This window comes from Ailuropoda melanoleuca, chromosome X (assembly GCF_002007445.2).
Source record: "Ailuropoda melanoleuca isolate Jingjing chromosome X, ASM200744v2, whole genome shotgun sequence".
Lineage (NCBI taxonomy): Eukaryota > Metazoa > Chordata > Mammalia > Carnivora > Ursidae > Ailuropoda > Ailuropoda melanoleuca.
The window spans coordinates 68,270,552-68,286,637 of record NC_048238.1 but is presented as its reverse complement, the minus strand read 5'-3'; the positions used below and the strand labels follow the sequence as shown (position 1 = coordinate 68,286,637).

Genomic DNA, 16,086 nt, shown 5'->3' with positions numbered 1-16,086 from the left:
GCCAAGGATCCTTTATCTAGCAAGGCTGTCAATCAGAATTGATGGAGAAATAAAGACCTTCCAGAATTGCCAGTCATTATCCAATTTCATAACCACAAAACAAGCCCTACAGGAGATAAATTAAGGGGGTTCTATAATGGTAAAAAGGCCCCTAGAGTGATACAGAGCGGAAAGTCACAACTGATACAAACAAAGACTTTACTGGCAACATGGCATCATTAAAATCATATCTCTCAGTATTCAGTCTCAATGTGAATGGCTTAAATGCTCCCATAAAACACCACAGGGCTTCAGATTGAATAAAAAGAAATGGCCCATCCATTTGCTGTCTACAAGAGACTCATTTTGAACCCAAAGATGCATTCAGACTTAGAGTAAGGGGATGGAGTACCATCTTCCACGCAAATGGACCTCAAAAGAAAGCTGGGGTAGCAATTCTCATATCAGATAGATTGGGTTTTAAACTAAAGACTAAAGTTAGAGACCCAGAAGGGCACTATATTATTCTTAAAGGATGTATCCAACACGTGGATATGACAATTATAAATATATATGCCCCCAACAGGGGAGCAGCAAGATACACTCACCAACTCTTACCCAGAATAAAGAGACATATAGATAAAAATACATCATTAATAGGAGGGGACCTCAACACCGCACTATCAGAAATAGACAGAACACCCCGCCAAAAACAAAGCAAAATCAAAGGCTTTGAATGCCATACTCAATGAGTTGGACATCATAGATATATATAGAACACTACACCCCAGAACCAAAGAATACTCCTTCTATTCTAATGCCCATGGAACATTCTCAAGAATAGATCATGTTCTGGGACACAAAACAGGTCTCAACTGATACCAAAAGACTGAAATTATTCCCTGCATATTCTCAGGCCACAACGCTTTGAAAGTGGAACTCAACCACAGGGAAAAATTTGGAAGAAATTCAAACACTTGGAGACTAAGAAGCATCCTGCTCAGGAATGATTTGATAAACCAGGAAATCAAATATCAAATTAAACAATTTATGGAGACCAACGAGAAAGAAAACACCATGGTCCAAAATATGGGGTACTGCAAAGGCAGTCCTAAGGGGGAAATCCATAGCCATCCAAGCCTCACTCAAAAGNCTCTGAAATTGGAACTCAACCACAAGGAAAAACCTGGAAGAAACTCAAACACTTGGAGGCTAAGAACCATCCTGCTCAAGAATGACTCGATAAACCAGGAAATCAAAAAACAAATTAAACAATTTATGGAGACCAACGAGAATGAATACACAACGGTCCAAAACCTATGGGATACTGCAAAGGCAGTCCTAAGGGGGAAATCCATAGCCATCCAAGCCTCACTCAAAAGAATAGAAAAATCTAAAATGTAGTTTTTATATTCTCACCTCAAAAAGCTGGAACAGCCAAGAGGGACAGGCCTAATCCACACACGAGGAAGCAGTTGACCAAAATTAGAGCAGAAATCAACGAATTAGAAAGCAGGAGTACGGTAGAGCATATCAACAGAGCTAGAACCTGGTTCTTTGAGAGAATTTTAACATTGACAGAGCTCTGGCAAGACTTATCCAAGGAATAGAGAAAGGACCCAAATTAATAAAATTATGAATGAAAAAGGAGAGGTCACAACCAACAACAATGAAATTGGAAGGATTATTAGAAACTTTTATCAACAGCTATATGCCAATAAATTAAGCAGTCTGGAAGAGATGGAGGCCCTCCTGGAAATCCATAAACTACCAAGATGAAACAGGATGAAATTGATTTTTTAAACAGGACAATTAATTATGAAGAGTTTGAGTCAGTGATAAACAATCTTCCAAAAAATAAAACTCCAGGTCCGTACGGTTTTCCTGAGGAATTCTACCAAACATTCAAAGAAGAAATAATACCTATTCTCCTAAAGCTATTTCAAAAAATAGAAACAGAAGGAAAGCTACCAAACTCATTCTATGAGGCCAATATTACCTTGATCCCAAACCAGGCAAAGACCCCATCAAAAAGGAGAATTACAGACGGATTTCCCTAATGAATATGGATGCCAAAATCGTCTACAAGATCCTGGCTAATAGAATCCAACTGTACTTTAAAAGGATTATCCATCATGACCAAGTGGGATTCATCCCTGGGATGCAGGGGTGGTACAATTTTCACAAATCTATCAGTGTCTTAGATTTTATTCAGAAACAATAATTCAGAAATCATATGATTCTCTCAATAGATGCAGAAAAAGCATTTGACAAAATACAGCATCCTTTTCTGATTAAAACCCTTCAGAGTGTAGGAATAGAGGGTCATTTCTCAATCTCATAAAAGCCATCTATGAAAATCCTACAGCAAATATCATTCTCAACGGGGAAAAGCTGGAAGCCTTTCCCTTAAGATCAGGAACACGACAAGGATGCCCATTCTCACCACTATTATTCAACATAGTACTAGAAGCCCTAGCAACAGCAATCAGACAACAAAAAGGGATCAAAGGTATCCAAATCAGCAAAACAGATGTCAAACTGTCTCTCTTGGCAGATGACATGATACTGTATATGGAAAACCCAAAAGAATCCACTCCCAAACTATTAGAAGTTATAGAGCAATTCAGTAATGTGGCAGGATACAAAATCAATGCTCAGAAATCAGTTGCATTTCTAAACACGAATAATGAGACTGAAGAAAAGAAATTAGGGAATCCATCCGATTTACAATAGCACCAAAAACCATAGGTTACCTTGGAATTAGCTTAACCAGAGATGTAAAGGATCTATATTCCAGAAACTCCAAATCACTCTTGAAAGACATTGAGCAAAACACAAAAAATGGAAGAACATTCCAAGCTCATGGATTGGAAGAATTAACATAGTTAAAATGTCCATGCTACCCAGAGCAATCTACACTTTCAATGCTAACCCGATCAAAATACCAATGACATTTTTCAAAGAACTGGAACAGATAGTCCTTAAATTTGTATGGAACTGGAAAAGGCCCCAAATCGCCAAGGAAATGTTGAAAAGGAAAAACAAAGCTGGGGCATCACAGCGCCGGATTTTGAGCTGTACTACAAAGCTGTGATCACAAGGACAGCATGGTAGTGGCACAAAAACAGACACATAGACCAATGGAACAGAATAGAGAACCCAGAAATGGACCCTCAGCTCTTTGAACAACTAATCTTCAGTAAAGCAGGAAAAAGCATCCGGTGGAAAAAAGACAGTCTCTTCAAAAAATGGTGCTGGGAAAATTGGACAGCTACAGGCAAAAGAATGAAAATTGACCACTCCCTCACATCATTCACAAAGATAAACTCCAAATGGATGAGAGACCTCAATGTGAGACAGGAATCCATCAATATCCTGGAGGACAACATAGGCAACAGCCTCTACGACATCAGCCAAAGCAACCTTTTTCATGACACATCTCCAAGGAAATAGAAACAAAAGATAAAATGAACTTGTGGGACTTCATCAAAATAAAAAGCTTGCACAGTCAAGGAACAATCAAAAAAACTAAGAGGCAGCCCACGGAATGGGAGAATATATTTGCAAATGATGGTACAGATAAAAGACTGGTATCCAAGATCTACAAAGAACTTCTCAAACTCAATACACGGGTAACAAATAATCAAGTCAAAATTTGCAGAAGATATGAACAGACACTTTTCCATTAAGGACATACAAATGGCTAAGAGACACATGAAAAAATGTTCAAAATCATTAGCCATCAGGGAAATTCAAATCAAAACCACACTAAGATACCACCTTATGCCACTTAGAATGGCAAAAATCAACAAGGCAGGAAACAGCAATTGCTGGAAAGGTTGTGGAGAAAGGGGATCCCTCCTACATTGTTGGTAGGATTGCAGGTTAGTGCAGCCACTCTGGAAAACAGTGTGGAGGTCCCTTAAAAAGTTAAAAATTGAGCTACCCTATGACCCAGCCATTGCAATACTGGGTATTTATCCCAAAGATACAGACGTAGTGAAGAGAAGGGCCATATGCACCCCAATGTTCATAGCAGTATTATCCACAATGGCTAAATCGTGGAAGGAACCGATGCCCTTCAACAGATGACTGGATTATGAAGTTGTGGTCCATATATAAAATTGAATATTACTCAGGTATCAGAAAGAATGATTTCTCAACATTTGTTGCAACGTGGACGGCATTGGAGGAGATAATGCTACCTGAGATAAGTCAAGCAGAGAAAGGCAATTATCATATGGTTTCTCTCATCTATGGAACATAAGAACTAGGAAGATTGGTAGGGGAAGAAAGGGATAAAGAAAGGGGGGTAATCAGAGGGGGGAGTGAAGCATGGGAGACTATGTACTCTGAGAAACAAAATGAGGGCTTCAGAGGGGTGGGGTGTGCGGGAATGGGATAGACTGGTGATGGGTAGTAAGGAGGGCACATATTGCATGGTGCACTGGGTGTTTTTCGCAACTAATGTATCATCAAAACTTGCATCAGAAACCAGGGATGTGCTGTATGGTGACTAACATAATGTAGTAAAAAATCATTAAAAAAAAGTCATATGATTATTTCAAGAGATGTAGAAAAAACATTTGAGAAAGTACAACATCCATACATGATAAAAACTAACAGCAAAGTAGATCTAGAGTGAACATATCTCAACCTGATAAAGGCCTTATATGAGTAACCCACAGCAAACATCATCCTCAGTGAGGAAAAACTGTGAGCTTCTCCCCTAAGGTCAGGAACAAGACAAAGATGTGAGTCCTGCCACATCTATCCAATATCAATCAGACAACAAAAAGAAATAAAAGCAATCCAAATTAGTAAGAGAGAAGTAAAATTCTCACTATTTCCAGATGACATGATACTCTATATAAAAAACCCTAAAGACTCCACCAAAAAAAAAAAAAGCTAGAACTGATAAATAAATTCAGCAAAGTCTCATGATATAAAATCAATATACAGAAATCTGTTGCATTTCTAAACAGTAATAATGAAACAGCAGAAAGAGAAATTAAGAAAACAATCTGATTTAAAATTGCACCAAAAATAATAAAATACCTAGGAATACATCTAACCAAAGAGGTGAAAGACTTGTACTCTGAAAACTATAAAACGTTAACAAAAGAAATTCAAGACAATGTAAAGAAATGGAAAGACATTCTATGCTCATAGGTTGATAGAACTAATACAGTTATAATGTCTCTACTACCCAAAGTAATCTACAGATATAAGACAATCCCTATCAAAATACTAACAACATTTTTCACAGAAATGGAATACAAAATCCTTTTTTTTCAATTTATTTATTTATTTATTTATTTAATTTGTCAGTTGCATATAACACCCAGTGTTCATCACATCTTGTGCCCTCCTTAATGCCCATCACCTAATTACCCCCATCCCCCCACTCACCTCAATTTCCGGAACCTTCAGTTTGTTTCCCCAAGTCAAGAGTCTTTCATGATTTGTCTCCTTCTCTGATTTCTTCCCATTCAGTTTTCCCTCCCTTCCCCTATGGTCCTCGGTGCTATTCCTTATATTCAACATGTAAGTGAAACCTTATGATAATTGTCTTTCTCTGATTGACTGATTTCATTCAGCATAATACCCTCCAGTTCCATCCATGTCAATGTAAATGGTAAGTATTCATCTTTCCTGATAGCTAAGTAATATTCCATTGTATTTATATACCACATCTTCTTTATCCATTCATCTGCCGATGGACTTCTCAGCTCTTTCCACAGTTTGGCTATTGTGGACATTGTTGTTATGAACATTAAGGTGCAGGTGCTCCTTTGGATCACTACATCTGTACCTTTGGTGTAAATACCTAGTAGCGCAATTGCTGGGTCATACGGTAGCTATATTTTTAAATTCTTGAGGAGCCTCCATACCATTTTTCAGAGTGGCTGTACCAGCTTGCATTCCCACCAACAGTGTAAGAGGGTTCCCATTTATCCACATCCTCACCATATTTGTTGTTTCCTGTCTTGTTAATTTTAGCCATTCTGACTGGTGTGAGGTAGTATCTTATTGTGGTTTTGATTTTTATTTTCCCAATGCCAAATGATGTGGAGCATTTTTTCATGTGTTTGTTGGCCATTTGCATGTCTTGTTTGGAGAAATGTCTCAGAACACACAATCCTAAAATTTGTATGGAACCACAAAAGACTCTGAGTAGCCAAAGCAATCTTGAAAAAGAAAAGCAAAGCTGGAGGCATCAAAATTCCAGACTTCAAGTTATATTACAAACCTGTAGTAACCAAAACAATATGGTACTGGCACAAAAATAGACACATAGATAATGGAACAGAATAGAAAACCCAGGATAAACCCACAATTATGTGGTCAATTAAACTTTGACAAACTAGGAAGGAATTTCCAATGAGAAAAAGATAATCTCTTCAACAAATGGTATTGGGAAAACTGAAAGCTACATGCAAAAGAATGAAGCTGGACCACTTTCTTACACCATACACAAAAATAAATTAAAAATGTATTAAAGATCTAAATGTGCGATCTGAAACCATAAAAATCCTAGAAGAGACCACAAGCAATAATTTTTCTGATATTGGCCATAGCAACATGTTTCTAGATATGTCTCCTAAGCCAGAAATAAAAGCAAAAATAAACTATTGTGACAACATCAAAATAAAAACCTTCTGCACAGTCAAGGAAATAATCAACAAAACTAAAAAGCAACCTACTGAAATGGGAGAAGATATTTGCAAATGGTAAATCTGATAAAGGTTTAGTATCCAAAATAAATAAAGAACTCATACAACTCAACACCCAAAAAACAAATAATCCAATTAAAAATGGGCAGAAGACATGAACAGACATTTCTCTGAAGAAGACATACAGATGGCCAACAGACACATGAAAAGATGCTCAACATCACTCATCATCAGGGAAATTCAAATCAAAACGACAGTGAGATATCACCTCACACCTGTCAGAATGGTTACAATTAAAAACACAAGAAACAAGTTCTGGATAAGGATATGGACAAAAAGAGTCCCTCATGCACTGTTGGGGTGAATGCAAATGGTGTAGCCCCTGGAAAAAGAATATGGAGGCTCCTCAAAAAGTTAAGTTAGAACTACCCCAAGATCTAGTAATCTCACTACTGGGTATTTCCCTGATAATACAAAAACACTAATTCAAAGGGATACATGTGCCCCTGTGTTTATAGCAGCATTATTTACATTAGCCAAATTATTTAACCAGCTCAAGTGTCCGTCAATAGGTAAATGGATAAAGAAGAAGTGGTGTATATATATGCAATGGAATATTATTCAGCCATAAAAAGGAATTAAAACCTGCCCTTTGCAACAACATGGACAGAGCTAGGGACTATAATGCTAAGTGAAGTAAGTCAGTCAAAGACCAATACCATATGATTTCACTCATGTATGGAATTTAGGAAACAAAACAAATGAACAAAGGAAAAAGAGAGAGAGAAACCAAGAAACAAACCTAACTATAGAAAACAAACTGAGGGTTCCAGAGGTGAGGTGAGTCAGAGGATGGATGAAATAGGTGATGGGGATTAAAGGTACACTTACATCATGAGCACTGAGTAATGTATAGAATTGTTTAATCACGGTATTGTGTACTTGAAATTAATAGAATGCAGTATGTTAAGTATATTGGAATTAAAAAAGAAAACTTAATAAAAATCATCCACACAAATTTAGAGAAAGTGAAAATTATAGTCAAACTGATAGATTAATTTTGAATTTTTTTATTATGCAAATGAAATTATACAGAATGTATGCATTTGTATCTGGTTTCTCTCATGCAACATTATAAGATTCCTATAACTATAGATAATTCTTTTTCCCACTATATAGTATTCAATTGTGTAATGATACCACAATTTATACATTCTACAGTGGGTATTTAGGAACTTTCATCTGGGGGCTTGTGAGCATATGAATACAATTTGTTTGCTGTAAAACTCGGAAAGGAATTGCTATGTCATAGAACATGTATATAATTTGCTTAAGTTGATACTGCCAAACCATTTTCTGAGATGATTGTGACTATTTCAGTCCCACCAGCAATAAGTGAGAGTTTCACTTGCTCTATATCTTTGTTGCTCTATAGCTTTGTCAAGATTTGTTATTTTCTATCTTTCTTATTTTAGAAATTTTGGTGGGTGGACTGATAATTATATATATATATTTTTAATTGAAGTATAGTTGACATAAATTTATTAGTGTCAGGTATATGACATAGTGATTCAACAATTATATACATTACAAAATGCTCATTTTGAGAAGTGTAGATATTATCTGTCACTATGCAATTTTTTAACAATATTATTGACTATATTCCCTATGCTGTACCTTCATACCTATGACTTATCTATTTTGTGACTAGAAGTCTGTACCTGTTAATTCATTCACATATTTCTTCTATCTCCCCTCCTGTCTCCCCTCTGGCAATCACTAGTTTCTTCTCTGTATTTATGAATCTGTTTCTATCTTTTTGTTTGTTTTGTTTTGTTTAGAATCCACATATAAGTGAAATTACAAGGTATTTGTCTTCCTCTGACTTATTTCACTTATCATAATACCCACTAGGTCCATCCATGCTGTTGTGAATGATAAGATTTCATTCTTTTGTATGGCTGAGTAATATTCCATTGTATATATACCACTTATTCTTTTTTTAAAAAAAGATTTTATTTATTTATTGACAGAGAGAGAGATAGCCTTCAAGAGAGGGAACACAAGCAGGGGGAGTTGGAGAGGAAGAAGCAGGCTCCCAGCGGAGCAGGGAGCCTGATGTGGGGCTCGATTCCAGGACTCTGGGATCATGCCCTGAACTGAAGGCAGACGCTTAATGACTGAGGCACCCAGGCACCCCTATATACCACTTATTCTTTATCCACTCATCTATCCACAGACCAGGGCTGCTTCCATATCTTAGTTATTATAAATAATGCTGCCACAAACATAGGGATGCATATAACTTTTCAAATTAGTGTTTTCATTTTTGGGTAAATATCCAGAAGTGGAATAACTGGATTATACAATATTTCCACTTTAAATTCTTTGAGAAACCTCCAAACTGTTTTCCATAGTGGCTGCACCAATTTGCATCCCTATCAACAGTGCACAAGGGTTCACTTTTATCCACATCCTTGCCAACACTTGCCATTTATTGTCTTTTTTATTCTAGCCATTATGACGGATGTTAGGTGATATCTCATTGTGATTTTAATTTGCATTTCCCTGATGATGAGTAATGTTGAGCATCTTTTCATGTATCTGTTTGCCATCTGCGTGTCTTCTTTGGAAAAATGGCTATTCAGGTCCCCCACACATTTTTAAATCAGATTATTTGGGTTTTTTTTGGTGTTGAGTTGTAGGAGTTCTTTATATATTTTGCATATTAACCCCTTATCAGATTTATCATTTGCAAATATCTTCTCTAATTCTGTAGGTTGCCTTTTGTTTTATTGATGGTTTCTTTAATTATGAAAAAGCTTTCTAGTTTAATGTAATCCCAGTTGTTTATTTTTGCTTTTGTGTCCCTTTCCTATGGAGACAGACAAAGAAAAATATTGCTAAAGCTGATGTTTAAGAGCTTGCTGGCTATATTTTCTTTTAAAAGTTTTATGATTTTGCATATCACATTTAGGTCTTTAATCACTTTTGAGTTTATATTTGTGTATGGTGTAAGAAAATGGTTCAATTTCATTCTTTTGCATGTAGCTGCCAGTTTTCCCCAACACTTTTTAAAAAAGACTCAGTGTATATTCCTGCCTCCTTTCTCATACACAAATTGACCATAAAGCATAGTTTATTTCTGGGCTGTCTATTTTGTTCCATTGATCTAATGTATCTATTTTTGCACCAGTAACATACATTTTGATTGCTATAACTCTTTAGTATAGTTTTAAATCTGGGATTCTGATTCCTCCAGCTTTGGTCTTCTTTCTCAAGATTGCTTTGGCTATTTAGGGCCTTACGGGATTCCCCAGAAATTTTACAATTACTTGTTCTAGTTCTGTGAAAAACACTATTGGTGTTTGATAGGAATTGCATTAAATCTGTATACTGCTATGGGTTGTATTGACATTTTAACAGTATTAATTCTTCTAATCCATGAGCATGATATATCTTTCTATTTATTTGTGTCATCTTCAATTTCTTTCATCAGTGTCATAGTTTTCAAAATATAGGCCGTTTACTTCCTTGATTAAATTTATTGCTAGGTATTTTATTCTTTTTGGACGCAACTGTAAATGGGATTGTTTTCTTAATTTCTCTTTCTGCTACTTTTTAAATTAGTGTATAGAAATGCCACAGATTTCTGTATATTGATTTTGTATCCTTCAGCTTTATTTATTATTATTTCTTAGAATTTATTTATTAGTTCTAATAGATTTTCTTGGTGGAATCTTCAGAGTTTTCTACATAGAGTATTGTGTCATTTGAAGATCATGACAGTTTTACTTCTTCCTTACCAGTGTGGGTGCCTTTTATTTCTTCTTCTTGTCTGATTGCTGTGGCTAGGACTTCCAGTACTATGTTGAATAATTGTGGGGAGAGTGGTATCTTGTCTTGTTCCTGATCTTGGAGGAAAAGCTTTAACTTTTCACCATTAAGAATGTTAGCTGTGGGTTTGTCACATATTGTCTTTATTAAGTTGAGGTATCTTCCTTCTATACCCACTTTGTTGAGATCTTTTATCATGAATATATGTTGAATTTTTTCAGATTTTTTTTCTGCATCCATTGTGGTGATTACATTATTTTTATCCTTCATTTTGTTAATCTGATTAATTGATTTGTGAATATTGAAACATCCTTGAAACATCCTTGCATCCATGGAATAAATCCGACTTGATAGGTGTGAATGATCCTTTTGGGGTATTGTTAAATTCAGTTGGCTAATATTTTGTTGCAAATTTTTGTTTCTATGTTTATCAAGGATATTGTTCTGTAATTTTCTTTTTTTGTGGCATCCTTTTCTGGTTTTGGTAACAGGGTAATGCTGGCCATATATTTAGAAGCATTTCTTTCTCTTCAATTTTTTGAATCATTTGAGAAGGGTAGGTATTAACTCTGCTTCAAATGTGTGGTTGAATTCACCTTTAAAGCCATCTGGTCCTGGAGTTTTGTTTGTTGGGATTTTTGATTACTGATTCAATTTATTACAAGTAATTGATCTGTTCAGGATTTCTACTTGTTCCTGATTCAGTCTTGGGAAATTGAATATTTCTAAGAATTTATCTATTTCTTCTGGGTTGTTTGTTGGCTTATAATTTTTTGTAGTAGGGTCTTATAATGTTTTGTATTTCTGTATTTCTGTGTCAGTTGTAACCTCTCTTTTTTCTTGCTAAGTCTGACCAAAGGTTTATCAATTTTGTTTATCTTTTCAAAACTGTTAGTTTCATTGTTTGTTTGTGTTTTTTAGACACTATTTCTTTTTTTAGTCACTATTTCTTATATTTCTACCCTGACCTTTATAATAATAGCTATAATAATAGTTATTTAAGAAAGTGTCTTTTAAAATTATTCCTAGCTGTGTCTTTTTCTTTAAATTTTTATTAAATCATAGTTTAAGCATATTGTGATTAATTAATATGGCCTTTATTACCTCTCCTTTTTGGAATTAGTTTTCTTTTAGAACCTAATGTGTGATCAATTTTGTAAAACTAAACAGATTGTTGAAAATAATAAATATTTCCTGTAGTGTTTTTAGCCTGATTAATATTAAATTATATATTATTTTTTTCCACTTAATCTGGCTAAGATAGAAAGGGTGGATTAAAATTTCCACTTCGGTTATGTTTCTCTCATTTTCTTGGAGATAGTACATTTAATGCAGTGGTTCTCAAATGTTAGCATGTATAAGGATCAACTGGAATACTTATTAAAATGCAAACTTCAGAGCTCTAGAATATATAAGAGATGATGTCAGGAGGTTACAATTTTAATAAGCATTCTGATGCAGGTAATACAAGGACTAATCTTTCAGATACACTAATGTAGTGTCTTTGAGGTTCTCAAATTATAATGACCTGGGCCCAAATCTCAGTTATGCCTTTACCAGTGACAACCTTGAACAAGTCATTAAACCTTTCTGTGCTCAGTTGTTTCATATCTAAAATGAGAATAATCATGTCTGCCACATAGTGTTATTCTGAACATTAAATTAGTTAACACATGTGAAAATGATAGTGCAGTACGTGGCCACATTGTTCATTATTATAAAGGCCTGTGCCTCTTATTTTCATTGACCACATACTATTTCATCAATGTAAAATAAACTCTGCCTCACTTATTGAATTCTCTATTGATTACTATTAATGACCATCTATACATTTTTATTTGCATTTTTCTGTTAAGAAATATTTTTAGTTTTTTTTAAAGATTTTATTTATTTATTTGTCAGAGAGAGACAGAGAAACAGAGCACAAGCAGGGGGAGCAGCAGGCAGAGGGAGAAGCAGGCTCCCCACTGAGTGAGGACCCTGATGTGGGACTCAATCCTAGGACCCTGAGCCAAAGGCAGATGGTTAACTGACTGAGCCACCCAGGCATCCTGAAATATTTTTACTTTTTAAGGGACTTTATTTTAGATATCCTTTATAAGTTGCAAATAGTTGTATTTTTCTTTCATCAGTTGAGTTGGAAACTTTGTTGTTGTTGTTGTTTAGTTTTTATTTCATAATCATAAACTTAACTCTGTAATCCAGCTAGACTTGGAGAGGAGTAAGGAAAATATGGATCCCATAGAACTGCAATGACAGTCCAATGATCACTGGATATTTTGAGCAGATGGGGGTGAAGGGGTTCTCTCCTGAGCTACAGAAGAAATGATCTGGTAGTTAAGATAAAACACAAGTCAAATTTATTAGATTTGTCCATAGTCAGCCATAGGGTTCTTCTTGCTGGTCTTGCCATTCCTGGATCCAAAGCACTCCATGGCTTCCACAATATTCATGCCTCCTTTCACCTTGCCAAAGACCACATACTTGCCATCCAACCACAAATTCTTGACAGTACAGATGAAAAACTGAGAACCATTTGTGTTGGGCCCAGCATTTAACATGGACAAGATGCCAGAAACCGTATGCTTCAGGAAGAAATTCTCATCATCAAATTTCTCCCCTTAGATGGACTTGCTGCCAGTGTCATTATGGCATGTGAAGTCACCACCCTGGCACATAAATCCCAGAATAATTCTGTGAATACAGGAAACTTTATAACCAAATCCTTTCTCCTCAACGCTCAGAGCATGAAAGTTTTCTGCTGTCTTTGGAAATTTATCTGCAGACACCTTGAGGGAGACCCAGCCCAAGGGCTCACTTCCATGGCCATGTCAGAGAACACAGTGGGGTTGACCATGGAGGGGTGGTGGTGTCTGCAAGGCCAAGTCTGAAACATTTATTAGAGGACTTAACTCATTTACATTGGCTTTATCTTCTATAAGCTCTTTTGCTTTAATATTTTCATATTTTTATGCTGTTTACTTTCTTTTATTTTATACACAATATTTTTTTTCCTTTTTTGTTTAGGTATTTGGAAGAAATTAACCACCCTTTAAATTTACCTTTTTGTTTTAAAAGTTTTACCTATTTTTCTCTTATCATTTGTTTGTTTGTTTCTCTCTTATCAATGTTAAGTAAAAAGTGGTATTTCTTGATTTCTTACCTTCTCCTGAAACTATCTTTACTATAGAGTAACGTTTTACATAGCTAGATATTCATAGGACTTATTTTTCAACTTTGAATTTTAAAAGTTTCAACTAGGACATGTCTGATCCTGATTACCTCATTTATTTTGTATTATATTGATCCTTTTCAGATCAAAGATTTCTACTAAACTTCGGGTTGGTTTTTTGTTTTTGTTTTTGATTTTTTTTTTTACTTGATTGGTTCTTCATGTGATTGGAGTGTTTGGATTTCCTTGATCCATTCTCCATATTGTATTACATTTTTTCCATTTTGTAATATTTTCTTTTTAGTTTTTTGATGTAGTATTAATGATTTATCACTTGCATATAACACCCAGTGTTTATCACATCATGTGCCCTCCTTAATGCCCATCACCCAATTACCCCATCCCCCCACTCACCTCCCTTTCCGGAACCTTCAGTTTGTTTCCCCAAGTCAAGAGTCTTTCATGATTTGTCCCCCTCTCTGATTTCTTCCCATTCAGTTTTCCCTCCCTTCCCCTATGGTTCACTGTGCTATTTCTTATATTCCACATATGAGTGAAACCATATGATAATTGTCTTTCTATGCTTGACTTATTTCACTCAGCATAATTCCCTCCAGTTCCACCCATGTTGATGTAAATGGTAGGTATTCATCCTTTCTGATGGTTGAGTAATATTCCATTATATATATGAATCACATCTTCCTTATCCATTCATCTGTTGAAGGACATCTTGGTTCCTTCCACAGTTTGGCTATTGTGGACATTGTTGCTATGAACATTTGAGTGCATGTGCCCCTTCTCTTCACTGCATCTGTAACTTTGCAATAAATACCTAGTACTGCAACTGTTGGGTCATAGGGTAGGTCTATTTTTAACTTCTTGAGGAACCTCCATACTATTTTCCAGAGTGGCTGTAACAGCTTGCATTGCCACCAATAGTGTAAAAGTGTTCCCCTTTCTCCACATCCTCACCAACATTTGCTGTTCCCTGTCTTGTTAATTTTAGCCCTTCTACCTTCTGTAAGGTGGTATCTCATTGGTGTTTTGATTTGTATTTCCCTGATGGCAAGTGATGTGGAGCATTTTTTCATGTGTCTGTTGGCCATTTGAATCTCTTCTTTGGAGAAGTGTCTGTTCATGTCTTCTGCCCATTTTTTTATTTGATGATTATTTGTTTTTTGGGTGTTGAGTGTGAGAAGTTCTTTATAGATCTTGGATACCAGCCCTTTATCTGTAATGTCATTTGCAAATACCTTCTCCCATTCCATGGGTTGCCTCTTTGTTTTGTTGACTGTTTTCTTTGCTGTGCAGAAGCTTTTCATCTTGATGAAGTACCAAAAGTTCATTTCTGCTTTTGTTTCCCTTGCCTTTGGGGACATGTCTTAAAAGAAGTTGCTGTGGCCAATGTCAAGGAGGTTACTGCCTATGTTCTCCCCTAGGAATTGGATGGATTCCTGTCTCACATTGAGGTCTTTCATCCATTTAGAGTTTATCTTTGTGTATGGTGTGAAAGAGTGGTCAAATTTCATTCTTTTGCATATAGCTGTCCAATTTTCCCAGCACCATTTATTAAAGAGACTGTCTTTTTTTCACTGGATATTCTTTCCTGCTTTGTCCAAGATTAACTGACCACAGAGTTGAGGGTCCATTTCTGAGCTCCATGTTCTGTTGCAATGATCGATGTGTCTCTTTTTGTGCCAGTACTATGCTCTCTTGATGATCACAGCTTTGTAATATAGCTTGAAGTCAGGGATTGTGATGCCCCCAGCTTTGGTTTTCTTTTTCAACATTCCCCTGGTGATTCAGGGTCTTTTCTGGTTCCATACAAATTTTAGGATCGTTTCTTCCAGCTCTGTGAAAATTGTTGATGGTATTTTGATAGGGATTGCCCTGAGTGTGTAGGTTGCACTAGGCAGCATAGATATTTTCATAGTGTTTATTCTTCCAATCCATGAGCATGGAATGTTTTACCATCTCTTTGTGTATTCCTCAATTTCTTTCATAAATGTTCTGTGGTTTCTAGAGTATAGATCCTTTATCTCTTTGGTTAGGTTTATTCCTAGGTATCTTATGGTTTTTGGTGTAATTATAAATGGGATCAATTCCTTAATGTCTCTTTCTTTAGTCACATTGTTAGTATATGAAAATGCAACTGATTTCTGTGTATTGATTATGTATTCTGTCATGTTGCTGAATTGCTGTATGAGTTCTAGCAATTTTAGGATGGAGTCTTTTGGGTTTTACACATAAAGTATCATGTCATCTGCAAATAGAGAGAGTTTGACTTCTTTGCCAATTTGAATACCTTTTATTTCTTTTTGTTGTCTGATTGCTGAGGCTAGGATTTCTAGTACTATGTTGAACAATATTGGTGAGAGTGGGCATCCCTGTCATGTTCCTGACCTTAAGGGAAAAGCT

The 16,086-nt window shown here is 35.7% G+C and overlaps 1 pseudogene; it reads right to left on the bottom strand.

The window, feature by feature from the left end:
* Positions 1 to 12,859: 12,859 nt before the first annotated feature.
* Positions 12,860 to 13,353, bottom strand: LOC109491195 (annotated as a pseudogene).
* Between the last annotated feature and the right edge of the window lie 2,733 nt (positions 13,354 to 16,086).